We start from the raw sequence: 10,242 nt of genomic DNA, 5'->3' as shown, positions 1-10,242 counted from the left end.
TTTTGTCCACTGTGATATCAAAGTATATATATCAAATATATTTGGATTTATTGTAAAATTCTTAGAAAGAACTTAGGTATGTATAGAAAACGTATTACATTTTTTTAATATATTGGTTGTTAGAAAATTCAATTGCTTTTTTCTTAAATAATTAAAATTATAATTATGAATAATTAAATATATTTTTATAGTCATAAGTTATTTTTTTCTACTATCAGACTATTTAATAAAATGAATTTCCGAAATGTATCATGTATAACTTTTTTTTTGTGTTTGTTATTGTTTGGTAAAAAATAAATAATTGTATTCAATTTTTGGGAATAAATTATTGTTATTATTTTTTCTTTCATTCATTTATATACTTTTTTTTAAATTTAAAACCGTGAAAATAAAAAAGAAAAATAAAAAACACTATTAATAAAAAAAACCACTCCTCCAAGCAACCGGCGGTCAGGGTTCCAGAGTGAGGAACCTCCTCACTATACGTACCGTTTTTAGGACTACTGCCTTCTGTCTCCGACACTTGAACCAAAAACAAAGCGAAAGCTTCTTAAGATGTTGGTCCAAGCTTTTCGCGAGAAGACCATTGACTAAAACAATGATCGGAAAAATAAAGATCGACTCAACGGTATTATTATTTCAATACTTAACGGTCTGCTTGTTCGCGCATCACGCGGAAACTACTGAACGGATTTAAGTTCAATTTTATGCCGAAAAACAATTGGGTTCCTCAAGGCAGGGAATGAAAGATTTTTTTCGTTTCACACCAAAACAAAGATAGAGTATCTTAACCGATTTTAATAAATCTTATTTTTTTTAAAGATTATATTATCATCAATTTAGCTATGATTTAATGTTAAATATATAATTTGAGATAGAAAACAGAACCCCTCAGTACCGGGTTGGTATACTTAAGACTGAACGTCACTTAATACGTATACATGTCATATATATGAACGATGACCGCTAACACTTTATAAAAGAACTAGCTGACCCGCGCAACTTCGTCTGCACCAATTTTTTTTAATATCTTAAAAAACCCTAGAAACTAATTGCAGCGCTAGGTTTTATTGATGCCCGGACAGACAGACAGACAAAAATTAAATAAAAATCTGTTTTGGGCTCAGTGTCGATTATAAAGCATCCCCCGGTCAAAATTTTCAAAATAATAATAATAACAACTATCAAGATGTTGGTAATATAAGCAATATAGTTATTTTAGAGAGCATAACATTCTACTAAATTAATAGTGTGCAAATTTGGTTCATTGGATATTAAAAAGATCAACCTTATTTAAATGTTAAAATAATTTAAAATAAACACTACGAACACATAATAAAATTAAAAATGACAGTAAATAAATAAATAAATACCCAAATCGAAATAAATGATCCTTAATTTATATTTAAAATTATTTAGTTTATAATAAATATTCTTTTACATCATAATAACATTTTTCGAAAAGCATTTTACTTAATTTATTCTTAAACATATTAAGATTCATGTTTTTGAAATCGTTTGGTAGTTTATTATATATTTTTACCGCCATACCGCAAGCACATTTCATATATGTACTATTGCATCGTTTTGCAGAGCTTGTTGGAGTATCTGACAACTTTATACGTATTATATTCACAATTTCTTTTGAAATAATTTGGATATCTTTTAACAAATATACACATATCTCTTATATACATACAAGGCAGTGGTAGAATACCTAATTTCCTAAAAAGAGGTTTACAACTTTCTAATGGCCCTACGTTGCAAATAGCCCATATGCATTTCTTCTAAAGTGTAAATGCCCTTATAAAATCAACGGAGTTTCCCAACAGTTAAAAAAAATCATTAAATTATTAAAGCCGCACTTATTGATATCGTCTTGACTAGACGTCTTAACGCATAAATAAATTTGTCTTATTTTTCACATACATAATCAATGTGCGCTTTCCAATTACAGTTTTTGTCATGCATTATACCTAAAAAATTTAAAGCATCAACTTCTTGAACTTGCGTATCATCATATTTAATGTTCATTGGCAGAGTTTTAGCGTTATAGTAACTGAATTGTATTTTTGTTTTGCTTAAATTTATTTTTAAGCCATTATTACAAAGCCAATTAATTATATTTTCTAAAGTGTAATTGATGTCATTTTCGTGTGTCGTCTTATTGTTACATTTTATTAATACCGTCTTATCGCCCGCAAATAACACACAAGGATGGGTCGTTGCCTTTGGAATGTCATTAATATAAATTAGAAAAAGGAAAGGCCCTAATATACTTCCCTGTGGTACTCCACGCTTATTGTATTTTAATTGTGATCTATATTGTATCTTGGTATTATTTTCTATTTTAGCGAGTTCAGTGCATATTTTCCTGACTTTATCCACTGATATGCCTTCCCTCTGACACCATATTTTTCTAATTTGTCCAACAATATTTTATGATTCACAAAGTCAAAAGCTGTAGTCATATAAAAAAAATTGCGGTAATAGGTACTTTGTCATTAAAGCTATCATTAATTATTTTATTAAAATAAAAACAGGCATCTGTTGTAGACCTATTGTTCCTAAATCCAAACTGTTCTTTAACGAATAGATTTTTGGCGTCAAAAAATCTATTGAGACGTTTAAGCATAGCTTTTTCGAAAATTTTCGCTAAAACTGGTACCAGTGTTATTGGACGGTAATTATTAATGTCACAACGGTCGCCTTTTTTGAATAAGGGCTTCACAATGGAAACTGTAAGGTTGCAAGGGAACACTCCTTGTTCAAATGATTGATTTATGATATATTATTAGTGAATTCCGCATTTTTTTTGTAATGTCCTTATCTCATCGTAGCCTGCAGCCTTAGTGTTATTTAATGATTTAATTATAAGTAAAATTTCGTATGGATCAGTAGGGCTTATAAAGATCGAATGTTTATTAGTTGTGATGGAATTCATTTTATTACTTGATATGTCATTTGTATTATTGCCTAGATTACTAAAAAACTCATTAAATATGTCACATATGTCATGAGGATTATTACAATACGCCCCAGTTTCTGTCTTAATTAAAGAAATGTCTCCATATTCTTTTCAAAATATATTAAATGTACAGAAATCTTCCAGTTACAGTTTTATTTTAAGTATAGATGGTAGAATTTGCATACGAGTCAAATAGTTCGATGTTTGCTCGAAACGTATACTTACAATTCTTTGTTAGTGATGCACGCTGAAACAGCTATCCGCTAATTTCATCTTCAAACCTCCAAAGATGGTACCCAATCCATATATTGACTTTAGTCATCACAATCGTTCGATTATTAGCCGCCAGTCGTGAAAGGAAATAGAAAGAATAATAGGTAAGATGAAACTATAGAGGGTCCCCGGTACGGTCATTTGCTACCCAATGTTAATAGATCAACCTTCACCGATCTTGATGAAATTTTTCGGAGAGATAGCTTGCATCCTGAAGACGAGCATAGGAAAATCAGCTCAAACACTGATCTTGACAAAATTTTGTATAGATAAAATAGGTATAACTTACGTACGTAGAAGCCTTAGTACAAAATTTTCTCGCTCGCGATCGACGAGTCTTTTTCGAGTACGGAGTACTTAAACATCGAAGTAAAATGAATCTTATTTCCATTGCATTGAAGCTCAAATTTGTCTACAAATCCTTAGCTCGGGATTTCGACTGAAGTTTTGTAAAACAAATATAATAACATTATGTCCATTTTACTTTTACGATACAAAGTTTAATAATCGAATACGATTACTCGACTGCGAGCGAACAAATCCTGTTCAAAGGCTACTGGAGATGGGCATTGTATATTTCATAACCCGGGCAAATAAATAGCCCTTACGGGATTCTTTAAAAGCCTAAAAAAACGCGAACAAAGTTGCGGGCACCAACTAGTACATTATAATTATAAATAAGCTAAAGATAGACTTAGTTATTGACTGACTATTAATCTCTAAATCTCAGAAACAATTATCACTACAAACTTGATATTTAAAATACCTAATGTATTGGTATTGTTAAAGTTTAGACTCAATAAACACATTTTATCCATGTTCATATTGGCGGTGTTACGTTTAATCTTATGACAATTATTTATATATATGGATGTCTTCTTATGAAAACAAAAAAGCTTGTCTAACTTGCCATGTTAGGACGGGTAAAATCTTACAAATATGTTTCACTTATTATGCTATTTAGTATTTACAGTAGTAATCGACTTCCCGGCTCAGGGTTCTAGTCTAGTCTGCTTGATCATGAGGCATAACCTTCTTGCGAGGATTTTTTGTTTGATGCAAAAAGTATTTTAATATATACATTACGTTGTTTGATAATTTTGAATATACTTTTTTTTCTAGTATATTAAAATGTTTTCGTCCATTTGTTGTGAACATTAATTTATTCCTTCATGGTTTAAATATTCACATACCTAAAACAAATGAAAACAACGTCAAACAAAATTAAAACGTAGGTGTAGTCCGCTTAACATAACTTGACGCGTGGTACTCAAAGTATCTGCTAACAATATAAGCAATAATTGGCGGGAAATCTTACAACTAAGATGACGTAGTAATTTTTAATTTCATTTTTGTTTGTCAAATCTAATATGGCAGACTTACAATTAATTTAATCACCCCCAATATGATTAAATTAAAAGGTTGGCTGAGAATAGGAAAAGGTTGTTTGCAAATATCTTTTTAGTTAATTTTATATTTTGACTAACGATTGTTTAACACACTTACGATACCGTCAAAATTTAATAAAATAAACGAACCCTTTGAGTCATACAAATTGTGTTTTAATATGTAGGTACTTACTAGGTATTATAATAAGCGAATAAGTTAATTTTTTGCTTACCTACGCAAATGAGAATTTACCAAAAATACAGGTACTTATTAGCATACCTTATGCAAATTTTTGATCAATTTAGTTTTGAGGGACTATAACCGATATGGTGAAAAAAGAAACCATGTGGTAATAACTAAGTCAACGGTGGAAAAATATTAATTCGTCGTATATTAAAAAATAAAAAAAAATGTATAAAAGTATTTTTTTTAATTGGTTGGGTAAATAACACTCTTTGTCATATAAACGATAAAGGTAATCAAAATTATTAAGAAGAGCCAAATCACACAAACAGCAGTTTTGGCAACTCTGTCACCTTCCAATTAATTCCTCAGAGGATCATAAATTAAACCAGCTCAATTAGATAATATTCATTCCAAACTAAGTGCAATCAAGTCGAGAAATATTGAGAAGTAGAAGTGCGCAAAAGCCTGCACTTTCGCGAAGCACACGCAATGCATATTCTTCACCCACGCACCATTTGGCGCGCACAACACGACTAACTATCGACTCTTTAATGGAGAATGTTCGGAAGAGTTACTCGCATTAATACCTCCTTCCCAGTTTTCTGATCTCATCTTGCACCATAGAAATAAATTCCGTCCGCAGCACAACAGAATAAGCAAGGAAGGAGAGCCAGCTCTTGGAGGTCACTGCAATTCGAATTGCAGTTTGCTTTCGTAATAGTAAAAATATCTTCAGCAAAACATACCTAGTGATAAGCTTAAGTTAAGAAATAGGTAATTGCTTAAGTAATATTATTTCCACGTTTTCCTTTTCTTAGTAATTTATATTTATTTTATATTATTTTTATTTTTATTTATTTTTTAGCTGTTTACAGCCTTATGTACTCAGCGAATTTGCATGCTATGTTCACATCGAGGAGGCACAATTGTATACACGTGCCAAATAGTGATATAGTTTATATTAGAGTAAGCAGTTGATTGTCAGTTTTGCGAACTATAATAAAAAAAAAAGAATGTAATAGTAATAGTCGTAATAAGTTCCAATAAACGGTCTAATAAATTTATAATTTGAATTATAAAATATATTATTCATATAATATATATATATATATATTATTTGGTTTAAATTAAAAAAACAACATTAAATGCTTATGAATTTCTTAGGTATGGTGTCAACCCTAGCAGTACGTCTTAATTAAAATTAGTTAATTAAAATCACGGCCCAGCGGTTATTGTGTGTCGATGGGTCAAGAAGAACATTTTTTATAGGATTCTAACAAAAACTATTTATTTCCAAAAGATTCTTTTAACTTATAAAGTGGGAACTGGTACCCAACGCGGTCAATTTATCGATAAAGTGTTGCTTAATAATAAACTTAACTTTTTACTAATTTCTTTAATCCAATAACTTTAATAGTAAAAATATATCCAAAATATAGATAACAGCTTAATGGATGACAGCAGAGAAACAATAGTTTATTAGTGAGTTGATTGTGTTTTACATTTGATTAGTGATGTTGGAACCAATTAATTTTAGGCCTTCATAGTTTATTCATATAATTAAAAATTTATTAACGAAAAGGTTGAAACATGAAAATTAAATAAGGTATCGTATGAGAGGACCTTACTTGTACATTTCACGTAAATTCTAAATAGCAGTTTTTGATTTTCTTTGTCAACGTAAAGCTTCTATAAATTGCCTGGGTGTTTATCTGTATATTATAACAATTTATGTAAGTATTCATTCAAAAAAAGAACAGACTTTTTATACAAGTATAAGAAATAAATATTTTCTACAACTTTTTTAAGTCCGTGCCAAGTTAAATGTACAAAGTTGCTGCACATAGATCATATACTTCGTACCTTTTTATATAGTAGCAAGGAAAATACCATTAATTTTCTAAATTTTACTTGGCGAAAATGTTGTAGAAAATATTTATTTCTTGCTTTTTAGCTGATTTTGATTTTGTCCACATTTTGTTAAGATTTAGTCACTAATGTTGGAGATACAGCACTAAACCCCTCAGAGATCGAAATGTAAACTTCTCACTTAAGACGTAATAAGTACATGCAAACATGACAGGTGAATAATGGGGTGCGCGCTAAGAACCTGATAAAAAAAAAGTTTCTCACACATCCATTCACTCACTTAAGACAACTTGGCGTACCTAGCGCGCTTGACTAACATTTGATGCTTCTACGACCGTTGTCAATGTAATTGAAGCTCAGATAAGTATTTAATGCCCGCATCCCATAGTCGATTATAAAGTTGCATCGCTATCTTTACTATATACACTAAAACTTATCACTTTGTTTGTATGTCTGGAACAGTCGGTCGGAATGTAAAATCTGCGCTTGGTGGGCTATATTGAGGAAATCGTAGACTATGTAACACTACGCTCTGATCCGTAGGTGATGCGAGTGAAATCGCACAGGTAGTTTGAATTTCTTAATTAGATTCAGGCAGTAAGAAAATCTTTTTGAGTTTTTCCACGACTAATAAAAAAATGTGAATTTGACTTTGAAAAAGATTCTGATTCTTGGATTAGCATGGATTAGCGAAATGAGGCTTAACACCAGCTACGCCTCGGGTTGATGAATGCAATCCGGCACGATGCAGGACGTGTTCCTTGCATGACCTGTTTGATTGCTATAAAAAAACTGTGATTTCATGGATAAATTTGGTCATCCAGTAACATAAATATTTTACAGTCGTAATAATTTTCGAGGCTATATATTTTTTTGAAGAATATATTTTGAAATAGATTGGCTACGGTGTGATGGAAAGGCTGGCTTATTAAGTGCTTATTTTTCAAGGCCTATTATTATGTTGCCCACCAAAGTGGTTCAATTTAATTTCGGTTAACCGGTTTTGGTTTTGGGCCCTTTAGGCTAGTTCAGGATCATTATTTACCGCTAGTGAAACCGCAGGGAACAACTAGACTATTATATTTTTGGAATCTACACATTAAAATCTTTAAAACTATGATTTTAAATTTTTATGCAAGAGGTTAAATTTTTATGCGAGAGATGAGATCCCATTTATTAAAATTGGCCCAATAGGAGTAAGAAAAAAGATCTTTTATTTAATACCGTCATTTCCGCCATATTGGATCAATCGTCACAAAGTTTATGGGTTACAAGAACCCATTTATTAAAATCGCCCTAAACGGTAGGACAAGTAAAGTCTTTTTACCAAAACAGACCAACAGCGGTTTAACTTATTTTATACTTTTAGAATCTACACGTTGAAATCTTTCATTTGATAACAAATTCAGAACATAAAGGTATGTCATTTTATATGCGTATTTTGGTCTGTCATATCCACCTTAATTATTAGATTTATCAAGTCACCAATATGATAAAAAAACGGCTCAGTAGTTGAGTAAATCAACGAAACTGGAAAGTCAAAGTCAAAAATATCTTTATTCAAGTATGCCAATAGGTGGCACTTTTGATGCGTACATAAGAATTACACGGTAGTGAGATGATGGCGATAACCACATTCGTAATCTTAAAACTAAAGCTACGAGGGTTTCATACGCGTCCTGGTCTAAGAAGAAGCCCACAACAAACTTAGCCGGGTGTTTTTTTTTTGTTATCACCATCTCACAATGTCATTTAAAATTATTAGAAGAGCAACCTGTTTAGAGCAATAATTCACACCCGAACATTTTTATCGATTACGTAGTTCTTTATACTATAATAGGACTTTTCTATAAGCTTACGTTTAATACAAACTTTGAACTTTTTAAGAGACATCTCCTACACAGACAGAGTCTATATACCAGTGGCGTGCACTTCATACATGCACAAAAGCACTGCATACCCAAATATTTTTATATAACTCGTATTGGAGGTGATTTTTCCCAATTTATGCCATCTACCTGCTTTTTGCATACCCTGGTCGAAAACCCTATGCACGCAACTGCTATATACTTATATTGTTAACTCGGGTATAAACACACAAACCTCTTGTAGTCGTGCAACCAAATGATATGATATTTCAAGAGTTTGTTTCCCTAAAATAGCATAGTTAATTTAGACTTCAAGTGAGCTCATTGCAGTGATAGTTTGTACTTAGCACGGTCAGCTCCTAAAACAGTTATTACTTTATCGTACAACTTTTTTACTAATGAGTTTTAGTATAAATATTTATAAAATATATATAAATAAATATATAATAATAACAACTGAGTGAATAGCCTAATAATATTAAACAATTGTAATTTATATGAGTGAGTGCATAGTGATAAATTCATACTTTATAATCTTGAAGTGGTTACATCGTTGAATAGAAGTGATCTTATATATCCCAACTATTTTAATGCCAATAGTTATTTAAAAGAAGTCCTCCTTACACGCAACTTATCAGTATTTGGGTAATAAACGTTTATAAATAATTATTTTCAAAGTAAAAAAAATAATATAACTAACATAACATATAACTTAAACATAACTTAACATAACTTTGAAAATAATTATAACTAACATAAAAAAAATAAGTTGTGGCGCAATAGCAACGAAAACACACAGATATATTATTAACTTTAATTGAGAGTCTGTCTTTCTTTTTCTTCTTCTTCTTCTTTTGATTTATGGCCTTCGTAGTGCCAAAACAACACAATGTACTTTGCCAGTGTCAAGTAGCTTGGAAAAGGCACGAACTAGAGTGGTCAGTAAAGAAAAAGAAATGTCTATTTCATAACTTCATCCTGCAATAGTATTTGCTAGTAAAATGAACTAAGTACGCATGAATATAACAATCATTTGGAAATGAAATAAATGAAAAATTTTAATCCAAAATATAAAAATCATAGTTTTAATTAGTTAATTTTCGTAAATTTACATAGATATTTAACATTCCGCATATACACTGTCATTCACACACACACTCGACATTTAAGGGACGAGGAATTTTAGAAGGAAGTATACAGACAGACAAAAATTAAATAAAAATTTATTTTGGACTCTGTATCGATCGAAAAAAATGTATTCAATACTTTAAATAAATGTGCCCTACACGCTTTTGACGCCGAACGCGCAATCTAAAAATGTCCCGCGCAGAATTTCCTACTCTTTCAGAATCTTTTTTGAAAATTCTTAAATATTAATAGCTTATGAAATATTGGCAAAAAACGAAATACCATTTTTTTCATCTTTAATAACTTTTGCAAATTTTTATGTGCTAATACGTGTACGCACATAAAAATTTACTTAATTTTATATTTAGCTTTTGGCACATTTTTCTAGGCGCCATTCCGGATCCAAAGAGCTATCGCACATAATTTTAATAGCAGTATCTCTATTTTGTACCTCTTTCAACTCGACTCGACTACTATTCTTTGTAACTTTACATATGGGTGTGACTCCTGTTAATTTACCAGTTCTTAAAATAGTATAACTTCACTTTATATTTACAGGAA

This window comes from Pararge aegeria, chromosome 11, assembly GCF_905163445.1.
Source record: "Pararge aegeria chromosome 11, ilParAegt1.1, whole genome shotgun sequence".
NCBI classification, from domain to species: Eukaryota; Metazoa; Arthropoda; class Insecta; order Lepidoptera; family Nymphalidae; genus Pararge; species Pararge aegeria.
This window is presented reverse-complemented; position numbering follows the sequence as displayed.